This window comes from Physeter macrocephalus, chromosome 8 (genome assembly GCF_002837175.3).
Source record: "Physeter macrocephalus isolate SW-GA chromosome 8, ASM283717v5, whole genome shotgun sequence".
Lineage (NCBI taxonomy): Eukaryota > Metazoa > Chordata > Mammalia > Artiodactyla > Physeteridae > Physeter > Physeter macrocephalus.
Window position 1 is genome coordinate 154293763 of NC_041221.1, and position 8249 is coordinate 154302011.

At 45.3% G+C, this 8249-nt stretch overlaps 1 non-coding gene across 1 annotated transcript; it reads left to right on the top strand.

Annotated features, from left to right (window-relative positions):
* Positions 1 to 6520: 6520 nt before the first annotated feature.
* LOC112062176 (U6 spliceosomal RNA) lies at positions 6521 to 6627 on the top strand. The gene has a single exon (XR_002890598.1). It is a non-coding gene; the product is annotated as a U6 spliceosomal RNA (small nuclear RNA).
* The last annotated feature ends 1622 nt before the right edge of the window (positions 6628 to 8249 follow it).

The following is an 8249-nucleotide window of genomic DNA, read 5'->3' on the forward strand; positions in this document are numbered from 1 at the left end:
TGTGCTCCGCAACGGGAGAGGCCACAATAGTGAGAGGCCCGCGTACCGCAAAAAAAAAAAAAAGGCCAAAAATTGGGCAGTGGCCCAATTTCTGGAAATCTTCGCCCCTTCTCCAAAATAATTGGAATAATCCTCACACTTGTCAGCCTATGAAATTACCCAGCCCATATTTCAGGGCCTCCTCACCTTCTGCGATGGCCCACACTCTGTCTGTGGAGTGTGTTTCTCCCAGGACCTTTCTTACCTTTTGAGACAGACTGCATTCTGTCTACGGAATGTGTATCTCTCTAAATAAATCCACTTCTTACCTATGGCTTTGTCTCTCACTGAATTCTTTCTGTGACTAGATGTAAAGAACCTGAGCTTCATTAAGTACTGGACCAGGTGTGTGATCTCAATTAAAACACAGTGGGTTCAAGCCACAGTCTGGGTTTTAGCTGGGTTCAAGTCCCATTCTGCTTTGTGTGGTTTCAGAACTATTGGGCCAAAGGGATGAATATTTTCTATAGTTCTTCACTTTAGTTTTTGCTTGTACCAGTGGTTTGCCCCTTTTAACTGCTGAGTAGTATTTCATAGTGTGGATGTACTGTACTTTGTTTAACCATTTACCCATTGAAGAACAACTTGGCTATATCCAGTTTAGGGCTACTATGAATAAAACTGGTATAAACCATTGTGTACAGGTTTTCATGAGATCTTAAGCCTTCATTTCTCTGGGAAAAATGCCTAGGAGTGCAATTGCTGAGTTGCACTGAGTGGTAGTTGTATGTTTCCTTTTTCAAAGAAACTGCCAAACCATTTTCCAGAGATGCTATACCATTTTACATCTCCACCAAGAATGTAGGAGTGATCCAGTTTCTCCACATCCTTGCCAGCATTTGGTATTGTCACCCTTTTTTATTTTAGCCATTTTGATATGTGTGCAGTGATGTCATGCATTTAATTTGCATTTCTCTGATAGTTAATGATCTTGAACATCTTTTTTCCCTGCTTATTTGCCATCTGTATGTCTTCTTCAGGAAAATGTCTCTTTATGTCTTTTGCCTATGGTCTGATTGGATTGCTTGCTTTTTTAATATTGAGTTTTAAAAAGTTTTAAAAATATATTCTAGATACTAGTCTTTGTCAGATATGTGGTTTGCAAATATTTTCTCCCACTCTATAGGTTGTCTTCTCATCCTCCTAACAGACTAAAAGTTTTTAGTTTTGATGAAGTCCAACTTAAACATTTTTCCTTTTAAGGTCATGGTTTGGTGTCAAGTCTAAGAACTCTTTCCCTAGTCAGATCCTGAAGATATTCTTCTATGTTTTTTCTAAAAGTTTTATAGTTTGAGTTTAAATCTATTATCAATTTTGAGTTAGTTTTTGTATAAAGTGTGAGATTAGGGGCTTCCCTGGTGGCACAGTGGTTAAGACTCTGTGCAGTGCAGGGTTCATTCCCTGGGCAGGGAACTAGATCCCACATGCATGCCGCAACTAAGGAACCTGCGTGCCTCAACTAAGGAGCCCTCAAGCTGCAGCTAAGGAGCCCATCTGCCAGAACTAAGACCCAGTGCAACCAAATAAGTAAATAAATAAATTTAAAAATAAAAAATAAAGTGTGAGATTAGATTGAGGTTTTTTTTTTTTAAACCTATGGATGTCCAATTTGGAACCTGCATTTTAACAAATCTTTAGAAACATCAAGGTCTGAGAACTTCTGGGGAGGGATTTGTGGGATTTAGTTGGTGATGTGATGGTAAATGTTTCACAACCAGTCTTGGTGAGGGAGGGATAATTTCCACGGTATAAATACAACCTTTATAGCTGATTGCAAGCAACTGGTATGATGCCCCTGAGCACAGAGTTGGGAAGAGATTCACAGAAGCACACCATTATGTAATATGCCCACACTTACAGGAGATGCATATGACCTCGGAAGTATAGATAATAATAAAATGTGTAAGGAAATGATGAGTTTTGAGTATTTATCAACTTTGTTTTAAATATAACTTATTTAATTTTAAATTTATGTCAAGAACTTTGGAGGGTCTAAGAGTTTACCCTACTTGCAAGCTACATTGTCAGTTTCATGGCTGCTGGCAGAAGACATGAGACTCCTGGATTAGAGACAAAGGACTTTATTACTTACAGCAACTGCAGTAACTAGAGTGTCAGCATTACCTTGTACTAGTTCCCTGAGCCCCTGTTCCCAAAGGGTGATGCAAAATGGCACTTATCCATGCAGTGGGTTGTATATAGGAGAGGAATTCTGAGTTTAGGGATCCGAATGCTCAGTTATCATCTTTTATAATGCTCAAAGGCAGACATTATCTTTATTACTCTGGACAATAAGAAAACTGCCCTTTTTATCTTGAGGGAAACACTATACAAACAAGTTTGAAAAGATAGTCCTGAACAAAGATAGTCAGTGCTTCCACTCACAGGACCAGCTGAAATGAGAGAGGCTCATGAAGAATTGACTCCAAACAGCTTATATAATTTATTTTTTAATAATGGCTGTGTTTAACAACCAGCCCACAAAGTTCCTGAAAATGGAACAATAGGCCCTCAGAAGCCAGTACATTGGCTCCAGTATACCAATGTATTTCGAGGAAAAAAAAAAAGGAAAGACTAAGGGAGAGATTCTCTCTGGATTGATTTCACCAGCTGGGAGCCCAGGAAGCCCCATCCATGGAGGAAGCTGTTTTAATGGTTTGTTTTCCAGAATGTTATTATTATAATGGAAATTCTAATAATGGTTATTAAAGTAAAAATAGCAACTACTCTTTGTTGCCTGTCAAGTACAGGTCATGCATTTTGGGGGCTTTTCATCTCATTTAATCCTCGAAATTACCTACGAAGTAAGGAGACTATTACTATCCTCATTTAATAAATGAGAAAACCAAGACTTCTAGAGGTCAAAGAAAAAAGCTGGGCTGGGATTGAGCTTGTCCTGCAAACTCTAGCTCTGAGGAGTTGAGAACTCACAGTCTTTTTTTTTTTTTTAAATAAATTTATTTATTTTATTATTTTATTTTATTTATTTATTGTTTCTGGCTGCGTTGGCTCTTTGTTGCTGCACGCGGTCTTTCTCTAGTTGTGGCGAGCAGGGGCTACTCTTTGCTGCGGTTCACAGGCTTCTCATTGTGGTGGCTTCTCTTGTTGTAGAGCACGGGCTCTAGGCACATGGGCTTCAGTAGTTGTGGCACATGGGCTCAGTAGTTGTGGCTCGTGGGCTCTAGAGGGCAGGCTCAGTAGGTGTGGCACACAGGCTTAGCTGCTCCTTGGCATGTGGGATCTTCCTGGACCAGGGATCGAACCCGTGTCCCCTGCACTGAAAGGTGGATTCTCAACCACTGTGCTGCCAGGGAAGCCTGAACTCACAGTTTTAAATGCAACTTTTCCACTCATGTCGACTGGCATTATTGGGACCCCACCTGCCTTCTCTCTGTCCCTCTCAGGAGCAGGGCTTTGTGGTATCATGCTGGCAAGGGCCAAGGGCATAGATTTCTGGTCTCTGTTTGCCAGTGAGTTCCACTGTGACCTTGGGCAGATTATTCATCTCTGCACCTCTATTTCCTTATCTGTCCAATGCGCTGATGGTACTGTTCTGCCAGTCTTGCAGAGTTATCTGGAAAATCAAAGGTGCATCAAAATGGTCTGGGGTTGTAGTTTAGGTTGCATGACTTTGTACCAGCTATAAAATCTCTGCAACAACCCCTCCCTTAAAGTTTCTTATTTGTATTATGGGGGCGGGCATATGCGGTCACCATGAGGCTGTCAGATTCTGAGTCTATAAGTGAGATAATAGCTCCAGAAGGCTCTGGAAAAGGCAGAAAGCAACCCCCAGATGTAAGGTATTGTTTTTCACCCTCCGCTGCCCCATCTCTTTCTAATTTGCTGTGTTTGTGCAGCCACCGGACTCAGAGAGGGTCAGGTAAGCATTTGTGACCTGAGTCTTTGGACTGCAGGAGTGATGGTGGTTCAGGTGGGGCTGGTCTCCCTGGGGGCAGATAAAGACTCCCCCCACGTGCCAGGCAGAAGGTGTCTGAGAGGAGCAGGAGCCTTGGGTATAGTCTGCCTCTGAGCCTCTCAACTCAGAGTCTGTTCAGAGCTCCGTCTGTGCCCCACCTGAGTTCCAGGCCTAGAGTTGCCGAGTGACTGGCTGAGGGAAGGCATTCTAAGCCCAGGGACCACCAAGTACAAAAAAAGGCCTAGAAGGGGGAATAAACTTGGCATGTTTAAGTGGCAGCAGACCAGCCTGGCTGGAGAGGGAAAGGGGAGGAGGTCAAACATCCATAACCTGCTCCAAGCAGCCGAACCCCCAAGAAGCCAAGGAGCCCCAAGGGGGCAGGTAAGGGATGTTCCCACTACTTGCGATTGCTCCAGATGCTCTTGAAGGAGTGGATCAGTCCCTGGTAACAGGCCGACAGCCAGCAGCAGCTCTGGCTGTGCCCACCAAGATCAGCTGACCTTTTCTCTTCCTCCTGTCAACTTGTTTGCAGGCTGGGTCTGAGCCAGAGGTGAGGGGGCTGGCAGGGCTCAGAGACGTAGCCTTGAGGGCTTGCCTCTCCCTGCCCAGCCATTAGAGCCAACGCGATGTTACCAAGGTCCCTCAGCTTCCATCTGCCAGTTCCAGAAACCCAGTCCCCCGGGGGCAGGGGTAGGGCGGGGGGAGGCTTCTGGCAGCAGGACTGGTGAGTCCTAATATCACAGCGTATCTGAGTGGGACAGGAACTCATAACAGACTCACCTGTTTACAGAAATTCCCAAAGTCCAGGCTGCACTCTGGGCTACTTACATCAGAATCTCTAAGCAGGGGAAGATTTGAATATTTACAGCCCACTCAGGAGATTCCACTGTGCAATCCAGGCTGAGGACCAGGGCTGTGGTTCCTTGCAGCTCTCTGGGGCCTCTGAGTTCAGACAGAATTGGATTTGAACTCCAGCTCTGCAACTTCACCGAGTGACCTCAACCAACATTCTGAGCCTCTATCCCCTCCTCTGTAAAAAGTGCATCGTAGTAATACACCTACCTCATACGATGTCCTCAAGGCCAAAGGTATTAATCCATGATAAACACATGGCACAAAGTGTTCATTCCTAGTAAGAGACCAATAAATGTGTTTATTGTTATTACTTTCCCAAGGTCAAGCATTCCATTAGAAAGCTCCTCTTTAGGTTAAGTTGAAATGTTCTTATGGCTGCAAGAATGATCTTCTCAAAACCCAAATTTGCTTGCATCACCCACTCACTTAAAATCATTCTGTAGTTTTCCTTTATTCTCAGCGTCGACAGAAGTCTTGAATTTGACCTAGCAGCCTTCAAGGTCTGAGCTCTGCCCCCTCACCTTCTTCTTTAAAAAAAAAAAAAAATTATTTATTTATTCATTTATTTAATTTTTGGCTGCATTGGGTCTTTGCTGCTTCACGTGGATTTTCTCTAGTTGCGGTGAGCAGGGGCTACTCTTTGTTGTGGTGCGCAGGCTTCTCATTGCGGTGACTTCTCTTGGTGCGGAGCACAGGCTCTAGGTGCGTGGGCTTCAGTAGTTGTGGCTTGCAGGCTCAAGAGCACAGGCTCAGTAGTTGTGGCTCACGGGCCTAGTTGCTCCGCAGCATGTGGGATCTTCCCGGACCAAGGCTCGAACCCGTGTCCCCTGCATTGGCAGGCGGATTCTTAACCACTGCGCCACCAGGGAAGCCCCCCTTCACTTTCTTATTTTGCAGTCTTCGCTCCCTTCACACCATGACCTGGGGGAGGGGATCTATGGAATAAATGGCCCAATTTGGCCTCTTGATAAAGTCCGCCAGTTCAAATTTGGCTCCTTGCAGCGGTCGGTGCTCTGGACTAGAGGACTGCCCTGCAGGGGTGGACAGGCACCTTTGGGACCCCTACTCTTCTCTCCTCTCCCTCCTTATAGAAGGTGGCTCTTCCAGACTTCCATGTCCTCCTCGGACAGGTTCTGGTTGTACCACGCTTGGAGTGGGATTCAAAGTAGCCGATGGGGTGCTTTTCAAGAGTGATTTGCCCATAGAGCTCTGCCAAGCGGTGGGGCATCTGAGAAGTGTTTCAGGATTTAATGCCCTCCTTAGCCTTTCACCTCTGAGGCCCTTGATCTCCATGTAATTAAGCTCATACATTAAATGTGCTTTATGGGATGAGAAAGCCCCACGTGGAACATGGACTTTTCACACCAGGAGGCCATTTGAGGTTATTGTCAGCCTCAGCTTGAAAAATCACTTGGGGTGGGGATGAATTGGTGTTGTGAGTTTACAAGGGCATCAGTGAAAATAAATACCAGAGATGAAGCTAAACTCTTCCTTCTTGTTTTTTTTTTTTTTTTTCCTCGGCCACACCATGAGGCTTGCAGGATCTTAGTTCCTCGACCAGGGAATGAATCCAGGCCCACGGCAGTGAGAGCACTGAGTCTTAACCACTGGACCGCCAAGGGAAGTCCCTTCCTTCTTGTTTTTAATCAGGGTCAATCTGAGGCAAAATGATAAAGTAGATGAAGAATATCTTTAAAAAAAAAGCGACTTCTGCTCACTTCGGCAGCACATATACTAAAATTGGAACGATACAGAGAAGATTAGCATGGCCCCTGCGCAAGGATGACACAGAAATTCATGAAGCATTCTATATTTTTAGGCAGAGCTCCAAAGCCATTGTCAGGTTTCTAACTGTGATGATGAAGCATGGTTACATTGGTGAATTTGAAATCATCGATGATCACAGGGCTGGGAAAATTGTTGTGAACCTCACAGGCAGGCTAAATAAGTGTGGAGTGATCAGCCCCAGGTTTGATGTGCAACTCAAAGATCTAGAAAAATGGCAGAATAACCTGCTCCCGTCCCATCCGTTTGGTTTCATTGTACTGACAACCTCAGCTGGCATCATGCACCATGAAGAAGCAAGATGAAAACACACAGGAGGGAGAATCCTTGGATTCTTCTTCTAGGGATGTAATACATACGTGCAGATAAAATGCCTCAGAGGAAAAAAATATATAAAAAAATAAAAATTAAAAAGCGACTTGCCCAGAGCCATCTTTGGGCTCTTTCTGAGAAATTCTGTTTAGGCTTTTGTCTCCAGAGCAGGGAGAGGCCTGGAATTTTGCAGAGGTTATTAGGAGCCAATAAGTAAGCACCTACCCTCCTCCTGCCCTCAGCAGCTGCATGAGGAGCTAGGGCTGTGAGGGTAACTTCCATCTCACCTTCAGAGCTCCACAGCCAGTGCCCACCTGGGCCTGAGGACAGCTGTGGAATGGACACCAGGAAAGGGGAAAATGAAGAAAAAGAAACACACATAGGCTCCAGCCCCATCAAAGAGTAGAAGCTGAGTCTTTTCTATTCTAGTTTTCCCCTCAGCCTGGCCCAGGGATTGGCAAAGCTGGCTGTACTTCAGAGTTGGCTGAGGAGCTTGTAAAGGGCCAGACTCCCAGGCCCCATCAAGGAAACTAAAGGGCTGGAGGAGGTGCAGCTGTGTCCACACCCTTCTCTACCCTCCGAGCTTCTGACTCCCCACCTGTCCTGGGGACCACAGGCGCTGACCACAGTGAGGCCTTCAGAGATGTCTGCTGAGTTGAGATGAAATCTGTAATTGACTAGACAGGATCCTGCTTCGTGGGAGGGAAATACTTGGGAACCAAACCACATAGGAGTGCTTCCAAGTCAGAGCACTTGCCCTCATTTCTCTGGCTCCCCTCCACAGGGGGCACACAGGGTGGTGGGGAGGGCCTATTGACCACAGAGGGGCCCGCTCATGGCCAATGTAGCTGAAAGTGCAGCCTCTAGATGCACCTGCTTGGTTCCAGTCCTACTGCATTGACCTTTGGCATTGACCCAAGCTCTCTAGGACTCAACTTTCCCCATCTGTAAAGTGGGGATGTTGATCGTAGTAGCTGCTCTCAGGGGTGTGGAGAAGCTGAGAATAGACAATACACATAACACCCAGCATGTGGCTAATGTTCAGTTAGATAATAATGTTATTATCTTCCAGCTCAGGAAAACTAATAACAGCAACCACTGATCGTCTTCAGTGGAAGCAGAGGGCCAGATGTGAACGTTCAATGCTTCAGAACATGCTGGCCTGATTCATCCAGCTGTTTTAATTTATGTTTCAGGAATTTCAGGCTCTTTTCTTAGCTCTGCTTTGGAGACAGAAGCATAAATGTTTAGTGCCAAAATGGATTCTGAGACCATCTGATTCAATCCTTCGTTTCACAGATAGGGAAACTGAGGCCACCTGACGTGAAATGGCTTGGCCAAA